General features: G+C 41.8%; 1 long non-coding RNA gene across 1 annotated transcript; it reads right to left on the bottom strand.

Moving 5' to 3' along the window:
• Positions 1–12,362: 12,362 nt before the first annotated feature.
• On the bottom strand, positions 12,363–13,081 carry LOC309691387. The gene is made up of 3 exons (XR_014271987.1): positions 12,908–13,081; positions 12,611–12,718; positions 12,363–12,492 (listed from the first exon to the last, which is right to left on the bottom strand). It is a non-coding gene; the product is annotated as an uncharacterized lncRNA (long non-coding RNA).
• Between the last annotated feature and the right edge of the window lie 368 nt (positions 13,082–13,449).

Genomic DNA, 13,449 nt, shown 5'->3' with positions numbered 1-13,449 from the left:
ACACCCTTAATTGTTTTTTGCTGTCTGATAAAAGCCCTCATAGCCTAGCCGTATCAGCAATAACCTTCTGTTTCAGCTGTATGGGGTGGATTCAGGGGGCGGATGCTGTCGCCTACTGTGGTTCTGAGCATTATCCCACTGCTGGGGGACTGAAATAAATGTCGAACTATTAACAAGGATTTTGAACTGTTCCCTGCGCCACTTTCAAAAGGTTGAATTCGTTTGTATTCAGTGCACAAGCACATTGGAATAGTCGAAACCTCCAGAGGTGGTCAGGAAATCCCATTTCCATATTGTTTATTAACAGCTTTGTGTGTTTGCCAGCACTGCCATTCAAATTCCAGCGGCCGGCAATATTTTGTCTTATTAATTACATCTGGGGGTGTAAATACAAATCTCCTGAAACATCAAGCGTAGTCTTGAAAATGCATTGCTTTATTATGAGAAAAAACCTGAGCCGTAATTAAATGGCACACTTTTATTAGTGCTGTGTGTCACAACAGCCTGGGTTCTTGTCAGCAGTGAATGGCTGATGTGGGTAGTTATTCCAGTCAAAAAAAACCTGTCTAATCCCATTTCAACTTAAGTAATTAGTGCTCTTGTCATTAGTTTGGCACAAATTGCCCACTTACCCCATCTTATAAATATTTCACACATACTCCTTATGAACTGTTAGGACATTGAAAGGATTTTGCCTGAAAGGAAATTAATAAGTTGTTTATGAGGAATGTTAATCAGTCATCTTTTTGAATTCATAACTTGGCAGTTGTGTATTCCTAATTATCAAGATCAGCAGCCAAGAAAAACAGTCCTGCTCAAACTTTTAGCTACTATAAAATAAAGCAATTGGCCAAGTTTTCTTTTGTTAGAGGCTTTCTGATCACACTATGCTGCCTTATTCTACGTGGTGTCTTGAAGTATAACACAAATGACACAGATGGAAAGTAGCAATTTACATTAAGTCGCATAACTGTAAATTTACTTTATTTATTGAATCTATCATTGCACTTTTAAGTAAGCTTTGTCTGGAACACTGTCGCACAGTGACTAATAAAAAAAGAAGACAGTGAATGACAACCCTGCACTGGACATTACTGCAGTGGGTGACAGGCAGCAGAACAAAGTAGTGCTAAAATTACCAGAAAGATGGAAACCGTAAACTCTAGCACAAGTGATGCAAACACAGCTGAAAGCAAAGCTGCGAATAAAAACTCGCAAAGCACTGCAGAACAGGATTAGAATTAAAATGTGAGCCTGGTCAGTTTTATGACATCCAACACTTTAGAGAGTACATTTATGTTGTTATGTTGTGAGTAATTTGTTAAAGGAAAATTTATTGAACATATAGTAAAAGATGTTTAATATGTTAGGTGGAATTGAGAACTGCAGTTGCAGTCTATTTAGGTGTAAAGAAAACAGATACATTTACACATCAGCTGACTAATTGCTCTGTGAAAGTGGCTTCGCTGTGTAATGTGCGAAACATGAAAGTATAGTTTCCACTGTTTTTGATAGCCTTGCTCATAATTTCAGCATTTCTGTATAACAGTAGTGGTGTGATTGTCTGGGGCTGATTTACTGCTTTAGGACCTGTGTGGCTAATGTATGGCTCAGTTCATGGATTAAAGTGCAAGTGCACTTGGGATATGAAGGCAAGGCAATGATTCAAAAGTCACCAGCAAGTGTGTGAAAGACTTAACTCCAGTTAAGATGCTTTGGCGTGACTAAACAGTCCATTTATGGCATTCATGCTCAAAAACCCTCCAGTGTGGCTAAATCTGCAAACCTTCAGCAAAGAAAAGTTAGCCCAAATTCCTCCCCAGGGATATGAAAGACTCATTATCTGTCATCACAAACACTAAGTACACTGTAAAATTTATTATTCTTTTTAATTATAAATATTAAGTAGACTGAACTCAGTTTTTATCAATTTGTTATTAGAACTAGATTTAAATAAGTTACCAGTACTTTTTTCATGCAAAAATGCTGATCAACTCAATTTATTTGAGTTGTCTTAACTTGGAAAAACTAAGGCTACGTTCACACTGCAGGCGAAAGCGCATCAAATCCGATTTTTTTTACCCTTTGCGACCCATCTATCCGATCATGGGTCGCAATAATTCAGAGAAACCCCAACAATCAGATGAGCACCTATGAGCAAGCATTTTGCTGACAGTAGGAAAAAAAACTCCCTTTAAACAGAAAGAAAGCTGTTTAAGGAGGGGCGAGGCCATCTGCCTCTACCGGTTTGGGGTGAGCGCCAGGGGTGATTCTAGGATCAGAGCTTTGGGGGTGAGACGTCTTCCCCGTCTCCGTCAGTCCCTGCATCCTTAAATGTCTCCAGTTGCCCTGAGTTTTCTCTGAATGTCTCCTTGGTGCATTTAAACTCCTGTTCCTCCCTGTCCTCGTCGTCTGTTGTCGTCGTCTCCGTTATCAGTTGTTAAGATATTCATTGTGTGTACTCATGTTGTACAGTGTTTAACTGCATTATGGTTACTGTGGTTTAACAGAGACAGTATTTTAGTTGCCACCACAAGGAGGCACTGTTTCATTGTAAGAGCACAGATGCTGCGTCATCACGCCCCTAAGAAAAAAAAAGTATACCACAACGAAAATGGCACCCATGAGAAAAGTTTTGCCGCGTGTTAATGAGGAATAAAGTTCCCAAAATATTAACGACATTTTTGCCTCCGTCGTCATTTTCCTTCGAGTTGATCGCTGTCGATGCTGCAATACTCAACAGGTTATGGGCCCAGGGCCGACTCGAAGAAGAGTTTTTTCTCATGAAGATCCGGAGCCACAACGGATAGCGGGCTAACGGCTAAATAGCAACATGGATCAACGAGGAGCAAGCAGGCTGCCTCGACTCATGTTTGACGGAGATGAGACCAGATATGAACTTTGGGAAACTAAGGTGCTAGGATATTTGCACTTGTTGGGATTAAAAGCCACTGTTCTGAAGGAACCGAACAGTGAGGCTGAAGTAGCAGCAGACGGTAAGAAGAACGCTGACGCTTACGCTGAGTTAATCCAATTTTTGGACGATAAAAGCCTCTCACTGATTATGAGAGATGCCCCTGATAATGGGAGAAGAGCATTAGAAATATTGAGGGACTACTACGCTGGAAAGGGGAAGCCCCGAATCATCAACCTGTACACCACGCTATCATCGCTTCAGAAAAAGAGGGAAGAGACTGTCACAGACTATGTCATCAGAGCAGAGGCCGCCATTACAGCACTGCGCAATGCGGGAGAGACTTTAGGTGATGGATTATTGATTGCTATGGTTTTAAAAGGTCTACCTGAAAGTTTTAAGCCATTTGCAATACACGTTACTCACGATAAAGACGATATGACATTTGCTGAGTTCAAAACAAAGCTACGGAGTTTCGAAGACACTGAAAAGTCAAGCGCATCCGAGTGTAGCGACAACGTAATGAAAACAGGAGGAAGAACCGGGCGTGAGCACACGAGATCCAGCGCACAATGCAGATACAAGAGCGATGTGGACATTGTGTGTTTCAAGTGTGGACTAAAAGGCCACCGAGCAAAAGTGTGCAGACGGAGGACGTGGTGCAGTCATTGCAAAAGCAGCACACACAGTGATACCACATGTAGACATAAAGACAAACAAGATGGCGCGCGGAAGGTCGCAGATGAGAGCGGCAACGGATCCAAAGCAGAAACGCCAGATTATGCCTTCAGGATTAAGGGCGTAGACATCAAAGTCCAGCAGTCAGCGTACAGCATTGAGGAGAAAGGCCTGTTGGTGGACACTGGGGCTACCTCACACATCATTAACAGCATCGCCAAGTTCAAGAGCTTCGACGACGCGTTCAGACCGGAGTCACACAGCGTAGAACTGGCAGACGGTACCCAGTGCAGAGGCGTCGCCCAACAGAGGGGGGACGCAGAGGTGTTCCTGATTGACAATACAGGCCAGCGACGCAAAGCAACGCTGAAAGATGCGCTGTTTATTCCATCATACCCCCAGAACATATTCTCTGTAAAGTCAGCCACTGCATTAGGAGCAACAGTCACCTTTAAACAAGGGCAGGACACGTTGACCCACAAAGACGGTACTAACTTTAACATTCATGTGTATGGCAAGTTGTACTATTTGCAGACTGAAGTTGAGGGTAATGATAAGTGTAACACCTGTCATGACATACAGGCATGGCATGAGATATTAGGTCATTGCAACTATGAAGATGTAGTAAGATTGCAAGGTGTGGTTAACGGTATGCAGATTAAGGGGAGAACCGATAGACCTGAAAAGGAATGTGAAGTGTGTATCCAGGGAAAGTTTGCACAAACCCGAAACAGAGATCCGGATACAAGAGCAAAGGCTCCTTTACAAATGGTACACACAGATTTAGCAGGTCCGATAGCCACTGAATCTATTGATGGGTACAAATATGTGCAGTCATTCACTGATGATTATTCAAACTCAGTGTTTGTATATTTCCTGAAGACGAAAACTGATACAGTGCAGGCAGCAGAGAAATTTCTAGCGGATGTTGCACCATATGGCAACGTAAAATGCATTAGATCAGACAATGGGACAGAGTTCACATGCAGAGATTTCCAAACCCTGTTAAGGAAAAATGGCATTAAGCATGAGACATCAGCCCCGTACTCACCCCATCAGAACGGTACCGCCGAGAGGGGGTGGCGTACTCTTTTCGAGATGGGCAAGTGCATGCTAATTGAGAGTCAGCTACCGAAATGCCTATGGAACTATGCCATTCAAACTGCTGCTGTAACACGGAACAGATGCTTTAATAAGCGAACAGGGAAAACACCCTACCAAATGCTGACAGGTAAAAAGCCAGACTTGTCAAAAATGCAGAAATTTGGGTCTGTGTGCTATGCATACAAACAGGACAAGGGGAAACTTGATTCAAAATGTGACCAAGGTTTCTTTGTAGGTTATGATAAGAACAGTCCCGCCTACTTAGTTTACCACCCTGAAACTGAGAAAGTTCAGAAACATAGACTTGTTAAGTTTGTGAGCAAAGTAAATGTAGAAAGACAAACACAGACAGATGAGGGAGAACTAAATGATGACTGTAGCAGAGTAAGACAGCCTATGGCTAACAGACCTTCAGAGAAAGGTGACAAGGACAATGAGGTTCCAGAACCTATTGTGACAGACACAAGTCCACAAAGTGGTATACCTGATGAGCGTGAACGAAAAGAGACAAATGTGACAAGTGATGGATTTGTCAACAAAAGGTATCCTCTTAGGGAGAGAAGAAAACCGGGACATTTAAATGACTTTGTAGCTGCCAACAGTGGCGGCGATGAGATCCACACTACCATAGACTACTGCTACAGGGCAGTGTGTGGTGTCCCAAACACATTTAAGGAAGCCATAGAATCAGCTAACTCAAAGAACTGGATCAAAGCCATGGATGAAGAAATTCACTCGTTACGGGAAAATGACACTTTTACCCTAACCACTTTGCCAAAGGGAAAGAAAACAGTGGGGGGGAAGTGGGTTTATTCCATTAAGAGTGACATTGAGGGAAACGACCGATACAAGGCAAGGTTCGTAGCCAAAGGTTACAGCCAACAGTTGGGGATAGATTATGGAGAGACATTCTCACCAACAGCCAACTTAACCAGCATAAGAGTTTTGTTACAGAAAGCAGCGCAGGAGAGCCTGTTACTCCATCAAATGGATGTGAAGACAGCATATTTACACGCTCCCATTGATTATGAAATCTACATTGATCAGCCAGAAGGTTATGAAGAGGGAGAAGGGCTAGTCTGTAGATTACAAAAATCCTTGTATGGGTTAAAACAATCTGGTCGTAACTGGAATAGGATCTTGCATGAATACCTAACAGCGAACAGTTTCAGGCAAAACCCAGCAGACCACTGTGTTTATACCAAAGAGACAAAAGATGGTAAGGTGATTATGATCATCTGGGTGGACGACCTGATAATTGCTGCTGGCAATGAAAAGGTAATGAAGGATGCGAAAGAAATGCTTTCAGTCAAATTTAAGATGAAAGACTTGGGCAGACTTAAGCATTTTCTGGGTATTGATTTCACTCAGTCTGATGGATGTGTAACAATGTCACAAGAAACCTATGTCAACAAGATACTGATGAGGTTTAACATGCAGAACTGTAAACCCAGAGGAACTCCCTGTGATCAGAAGTTGTGTTACACAGAAGGTGCTACTAAGATAAGAGATGTGAGGATGTATAGAGAGGCTGTAGGCAGTCTTATATACCTTGCATCAGGTACCCGTCCTGACCTGAGTTTTGTGGTAAGCAAGTTATCGCAACATTTCCATGAGCCTACAGAAGAACAGTGGGGAACTGTGAAACATGTGTTGAGATATCTCAAAGGGTCCAAAGATAAGAAGTTGTGTTTTAGAAGAAACACAGATGAAAATTTGGGTCTAGTGGCCTACAGTGATGCTGACTGGGCAGGTGACACTGCCGACAGACGCAGCACTACTGGTTACTGTGTACGTCTATGTAACAACAGTTCTTTAGTTTCATGGAAGACCAAGAAACAGCCCACTGTGGCGCTCTCTACCTGTGAAGCAGAGTATATGGCTCTGGCTTCCACAATGCAAGAGTGTATATATTTAGAACAGCTTTTGAAAGGTATAGATGACTACAGCTACACTCAAACAATAGTGTACGAGGACAACCAGGGAACAATTGCCCTGGCTAAAAACCCTGTGAGCCGACAGAGGTGCAAACATGTGGACATTAAATATCATTTTGTAAGGTCCATTGTAAATGAAGAGAAAATGTGTCTGTTATATTGCACCACTGAAGAAATGGTTGCAGATGTTATGACCAAACCTGTTTCTAAGCTAAAACTTGCTAAGTTTGCTAACGTTATGTTTGGTGCTTAAAAGAAAAAAAAAGAGAGAGAGAAAAAAAAGGAAGTGTGGTAGAGATTGTACAACTGTTTATCGTTTATTGTACAACTTTTTTTTGATTCCAGCAACCTGAGTACAAGAGGGGGTGTTAAGATATTCATTGTGTGTACTCATGTTGTACAGTGTTTAACTGCATTATGGTTACTGTGGTTTAACAGAGACAGTATTTTAGTTGCCACCACAAGGAGGCACTGTTTCATTGTAAGAGCACGGATGCTGCGTCATCACGCCCCTAAGAAAAAAAAAGTATACCACAACGAAAATGGCACCCATGAGAAAAGTTTTGCCGCGTGTTGATGAGGAATAAAGTTCCCAAAATATTAAGGACATTTTTGCCTCCGTCGTCATTTTCCTTCGAGTTGATCGCTGTCGATGCTGCAATACTCAACATCAGTCATCATAATTTTACCATCTCTGTGCAAGTCTGCAAATTTCTTTATTAAATCATGAGCTTAAATTCATCAAGTCTCTCTGTGCCTGGGTCCTCGTCTCAAAACATGACATCACTGCTTTGTACATTTTAACAATTTAATCCCACATTTGTGAAAGAAAAGCAAAAGACTTTTTTGAAAAGTCTGTAACAAAACCATCAAATCTGATAAAGGTTATTTAAATGCTGCTAAAGAAGAATGGATTGGAATAGAATAAATACATATCCTAACCTTAATTACTGGGAGAATAATGAATGATGCTCACAGTGAGTAAAAAGTAAACTGAGTGCATTTTTTGGACAGAGATTCACTTTTAATGTGTATGTACCTCGGGAATTTACATCGGTCATTATAAGTGCCGTTTATATTCCACCACAAGCGGACACGGTCACCGCCTTATGCAAGCTGCATGAGGCACTCACACAGCACCAGACACAACACCGGGACGCTGCGCTTATTGTGACGGGGGACTTTAATAGCGCCAACCTCAAACGCGCAGCGCCGAACTTTTATCAACACATCACCTGCCCCACCAGGGGTGAAAGGACACTGGACCACTGCTACACTACGGTCAAGGACGGCTACAAGGCACAATCCCGCCCTCCTTTTGGCAAATCTGATCACGCCACCATCTTCCTCATCCCAAAATACAAACAAAGGCTGAAACAGGAAGTTCCGGTTCAGAGGAAGGTCGCGCGCTGGACGGATCAATCGGTGGCCGCGTTACAGGACGCACTCGATGACGCAGACTGGGGCATGTTCAGAAACAGCTCCGATGATGATGTCAACGTGTTTACGGAAGCGGTTGTGGGATTCATCGGGAAACTAGCGGATGATACCGTGGAGACAAAGACTATCACAACGTTTCCCAACCAGAAGCCGTGGGTGGATAAAACCATCCGCGACGCTCTGAGATCCCGCACCGCTGCCTACAACACGGGACTCATGACGGGGGACATGGACCCGTACAAAGCCGCGTCATATAACGTGCGGAGGGCGGTGAAAGAGGCGAAGCAGCGCTACGGGAGGAAACTAGAGTCACAACTCCAACAGAGTGACTCTAGGAGCCTGTGGCGGGGACTAAGGACAATAACGGACTATAAAGCACCAACAACCGGTATGACGAACGCGGCCGTGACTCTGGCAGACGAGCTGAACGCTTTCTATGCTCGCTTCGAGGCTGCAGCTAAGGACTCCAACAATGCTAGTGTTAGCGGCGCTAACGGCTGCAGACAGGAAGATACTGCCAGCACCGGAAACGTGCTCGTCATCTCCGAGCATGAAGTAAGGAGAGCCTTCAAGAGAGTGAACACCAGGAAAGCAGCAGGACCAGACGGCATCCCAGGTCGTATCCTCAGAGACTGCGCATACCAGCTAGCTCCTGTGTTCACTGAGATATTCAACATCTCTTTATCTCAGTCGGTGATCCCCACATGCTTCAAAGAGTCCATCATTGTTCCTGTCCCGAAGAAACCCCACCCTGCTTCTCTCAATGACTATCGCCCTGTAGCCCTCACCTCAGTAGTGATGAAGTGCTTTGAACGCCTGGTCAGAGACTTCATCATTTCTTCACTACCAGACACACTGGACCCACTACAGTTTGCTTACCGTCCAAATCGTTCCACAGACGATGCCATCTCTCATCTCCTCCACACATCACTCACTCACTTGGACACTAGAAGGGGGAATTATGTTAAAATGCTCTTCATAGACTACAGCTCTGCATTTAATACCATAATTCCCTCCACACTCACCACCAAGCTGGAGCATCTGGGACTCAGCTCATCTATGTGTCAGTGGATCTCCAACTTCCTAACTGGCAGACCACAGGCAGTAAGGATGGGCGGACATGTCTCAGCCTCCACCACTCTCAGCACTGGAGCCCCCCAGGGGTGTGTTCTGAGCCCCCTGCTGTACTCTCTGTACACATATGACTGTGTGGCCACTACCAGCTCCACCACCATCATCAAGTTTGCTGACGACACCGTCGTGGTGGGCCTGATCTCTGATAACAACGAGACGGCCTACCTGAAGGAGATTAGGAATCTGGAGAACTGGTGCCAGAGGAACAACCTCCTTCTAAACGTCAGTAAGACAAAGGAGCTGATAGTGGACTTCAGCACTAAGCAGGAGAGGAACTACCAGACCCCCGTCATCAACGAGTGCCCAGTGGAGAGAGTGGACAGCTTCAAATACCTCGGAGTTCACATCACGCAGGACCTGTCATGGTCCTGTCACATCAACACCGTGGTGAAAAAGGCCCGTCAGCGTCTCTACCACCTCAGACGCTTGAGAGACTTCCAACTGCCCTCCAAGGTGCTCAGGAACTTTTACTCGTGCACCATAGAGAGCATCCTGACGGGAAACATCTTAACCTGGTTCGGGAACAGCACCATGCAGGACAGACGAGCTCTACAGAGGGTTGTGCGGTCAGCTGAGCGCACCATCCGCTCCGAGCTCCCTGACCTGCACTCAATCTACAGCAGGCGGTGCTGGACCAAGGCCAGGAAGATCGTGAAGGACCTCAGCCATCCCAACAACAGACTGTTCTCTCTGCTGAGGTCAGGAAAGCGATTCCGCTCCCTGAAGACCAACACAGAGAGACTGAGGAGGAGCTTCTTCCCGCAGGCGATACAGTCTCTCAATCACACCACCACACAGTACTGACCCACACATATGGTTCTTACACACACTGGACATTCTGGACTTTGTTTTCACTTCATCACTTAAATCATGCTGCTGTTATTGTGTATATGCTGCTGTTATTGTGTATATATTTATTTATATTTCTTCATACATTCTTATATAGTTCTATATTGTGTATTTTGTTGTACAGTTATTTTATTTTCAACTTTAATTTATATATTTTATCTTATTCTCCCAGTTAAATTTACCCTTCATTCTAATTTGTGTTGTACAGTTATTTCATTTTTAACCTTAATTTATATTTTATTCCTTCCTAGTTAAATTTACCCTTTTTAATTTTTCATATTTATTTCCTATCTTATTCATAGCCTTTTCCTTTTTTGTTTTCTTTAGGTCACGAGCAGTTGTCCAAGCATTTCACTACATATCGTACTGTGTATGACTGTGTACGTGACAAATAAAATTTGAATTTGAATTTGTATAATATAATACAGATACATAACAAATACACTCCAAAAACAGAAGAATCCTTGAAATGCACAAATGTACAAAATATTAATAAAAAACTATAAAAATGGAGGCAACTTTGCCTGTGGTACAATGTATACAATGTATGAAAAAATCTTTCTGTAATGCAACCGTTCTCTGACTTGTATCCCCATGTGATGTCTGTGTTGTGTGTGTATGGTCGGGGGGCGGGTTCATTCCACTGCAGGGCAACCTGCTGCAGATGCTAATTTACTAATACTACTGTTACAATAATACTGTTGTAAGATTTATGAGTTTCATGCTTGGTACTTGGGAGAGCTTGACATTTTCTCAGGTGGTACACACTGTAAAAAGTTTGAGAAACACTGATAATGTCACGGTTCTGGGTCATTTTGACCCAGCTTTTTCAGTTTTTTATATTGGTACCACTTTACAATAAGGCTCCCCTTATAGATGCTAATAAATAGTTTATAGCTATATTATTAATTAATCTGTAAATGCTTTATAAACCATTATTAATGGTTTATTATGCATTAGTTAAGGGTGAGAAAGAGGAAAAAAACTGACCGGTTTCTTGCCAAATAGTGAGCCAAATGTGTTCACCTATATATTTCATCTAGAGGTGCTATATTAAACATTTCAGACTAAGTTACTATCCTGTAAGCACAATCAGCATTTGTAAACATATTTTTTTATCATATAAAATTGTACTTCAGAAATGCATTATAAATATCCACAACTATCAATCGGAGCTTTGTTGTAAAGTGTAAAGCATAAAACCATTTATTAATGAATAATAAATATTTATAAATGCCAAATGGGAGCCTTATCGTAAAGTGTAAAGCATAACACCATTTATTAATCACTAATAAACATTTATAAATGCCAAATGGGAGCCTTATTATAAAGTGTAAAGCATAACACCATTTATTAATCACTAATAAACATTTATAATTGCCAAAAGTGAGTCTTAAATGTATAATGTCACGATTTTTTTACACTTAGACCTAAATTACAATCAGTGCTTGAAATAACATTTAACTACTGTCAAAAATGGCAATGTATTGTAAGAGTAACACATGTAACATTAAATGTGTTTTTTAAAACACCAAACAGTCACCCACTCCAAAAAAAGTTCATGCCAGACTGGTTCAAACTGGAAATATTTTTTGTATGTCCTTAAATAAGCGTCCCAGTGGTCCATCAGGGTGTCGCGAACCAAGCCAAGATGACCACTCAAGAACCATCAGGTGTTCCTCCAGCAACTTCTCAGTGCAATTTCCTCTTAGTCTACGGACATGTCCTTTGATGGTCATCCAAGCCCTTTCGATATGCTGTGTATGACTGCCAGATTGAGGATCTACAAACCACCTGCTGTGATTTACAGTGTAATGTCTGTACCCTATGTTTGTCAAAACATTCTTGTAGGCTCTCCACTCATCACTGATAATGGCACTACCCAACTTAGCATGCTGTCTGATCAGAGGAACAAGGTGGCGCCTTGATCGTTTTTCAACAAGTTTTAACACGAGCCTTCGCCTTTTGTCTTTAATTCCCATCATTCCAAATACCCATTTCTTCCTTTTCCATGCATTTCCAAAGCGTCCACGTGCATACTGAAAACAAAAAGAATAAAATTAAACAGAATTAAAATTAAAAAGAATAAAATTAAATATCTACAAAGAAACATTCAAAAAGATGGTTGCTTCTACTAATTTTTTTTACTTATGGTAAAGGTTTCCATGTTTAGAGGACACAGTCAGATCTGCATTGATTCTAACAAACCTGTCTGAGAGTTTACCAACCTTTCGCTGATGACGGAGACAGCTTTCATCTATAACCACAAATTCTCTGTCACCACCAAGACGGTGTCCATAGTTTATTCTGTGTCTTTTAATTGCACGTATACAAACATGTCGAATGTGTCTTGCCATGCTACTTAGTGTTCTGGAGCTGCCAGCCACTTCATCATCGATCATATCTATTTGTCTGAGCCTGAGCCCTTGTGAAAATCTGTGATAGAAATTGAGGCAATTATTACTTACTGAGGCCCTAATTTTATTTCACAAGTCTCGTATTGGTGTTCAATTATGAAAGGTGCATTGCTATTAATGTCTACATCTACATATACCTGTAAATGAACTTCATCCAACTGAAAAGAGATGTTTTTGATTTCTCAAAGAGGGAGCCAGTTCTAATTGTTCTGGAAACTTTCCTATGACTTGCTCTTTTGCAGCACCTGAGAACATATCAATGAGTTAAGTAAAGAAATGGACCCTTAAACAAGAGCATTAATTGAAAAGATAATCACAAAATTAAGTATGAAGAAAATAATAATGAAAAGAGGTTAATGCTCCCTCTTGCATTGATAACTGAAATATTTTGTTATATTTACTACATGCACTACATTATCATGCATTATACATACCACATATATTGGTCTTTCTTCACCACGGAAATCATTTTCATCTTATGGTGACAAACAGGACATCTAAGCTTCTTTTTTAGCAGGTGTTTCTTCTGCAGCCATTTAATGAGCCTTAGTGCCTTATATTTAGTTTGTTTTCCTTCTATTCTGGCACGCAATCTCATTCCCAAAGACATTCTGGTGGAAAAAAATGAGTAATTTATTTTATTATCACCTCGAAACACCGTAAAATACTCTATGGGAGTCTAGTGCAAATCGGTTCAGAGTTAAAGAACTTCACATGCTATATAAAACAAACCCTATAATCAAAAATAGTCCCACGCAAAAGAGAGGATTGTCTCACCTGTTATAATGTATCTCCGACTTTGTTATGTAGATCTAACCTGCTGGATTCATGCTAAAAAAATATGTTCTGCTGCCAAAGGGAGGGAAAACAAATTTAATTTAAACGCAGAGGAGCTTATACAAGCATCCAATCACAGTTAACTTTATTAAGGAAAGCCCCTCCTCTCAGAGCGCGACAGGCAGTGGAGGGTCAAGCC

Source organism: Aulonocara stuartgranti (genome assembly GCF_965226115.1).
Source record: "Aulonocara stuartgranti genome assembly, chromosome: 16".
Taxonomy (NCBI): Eukaryota; Metazoa; Chordata; class Actinopteri; order Cichliformes; family Cichlidae; genus Aulonocara; species Aulonocara stuartgranti.
The sequence above is the reverse complement of the archived record's forward strand: the minus strand, read 5'-3'. Positions and strand labels throughout refer to the sequence as shown.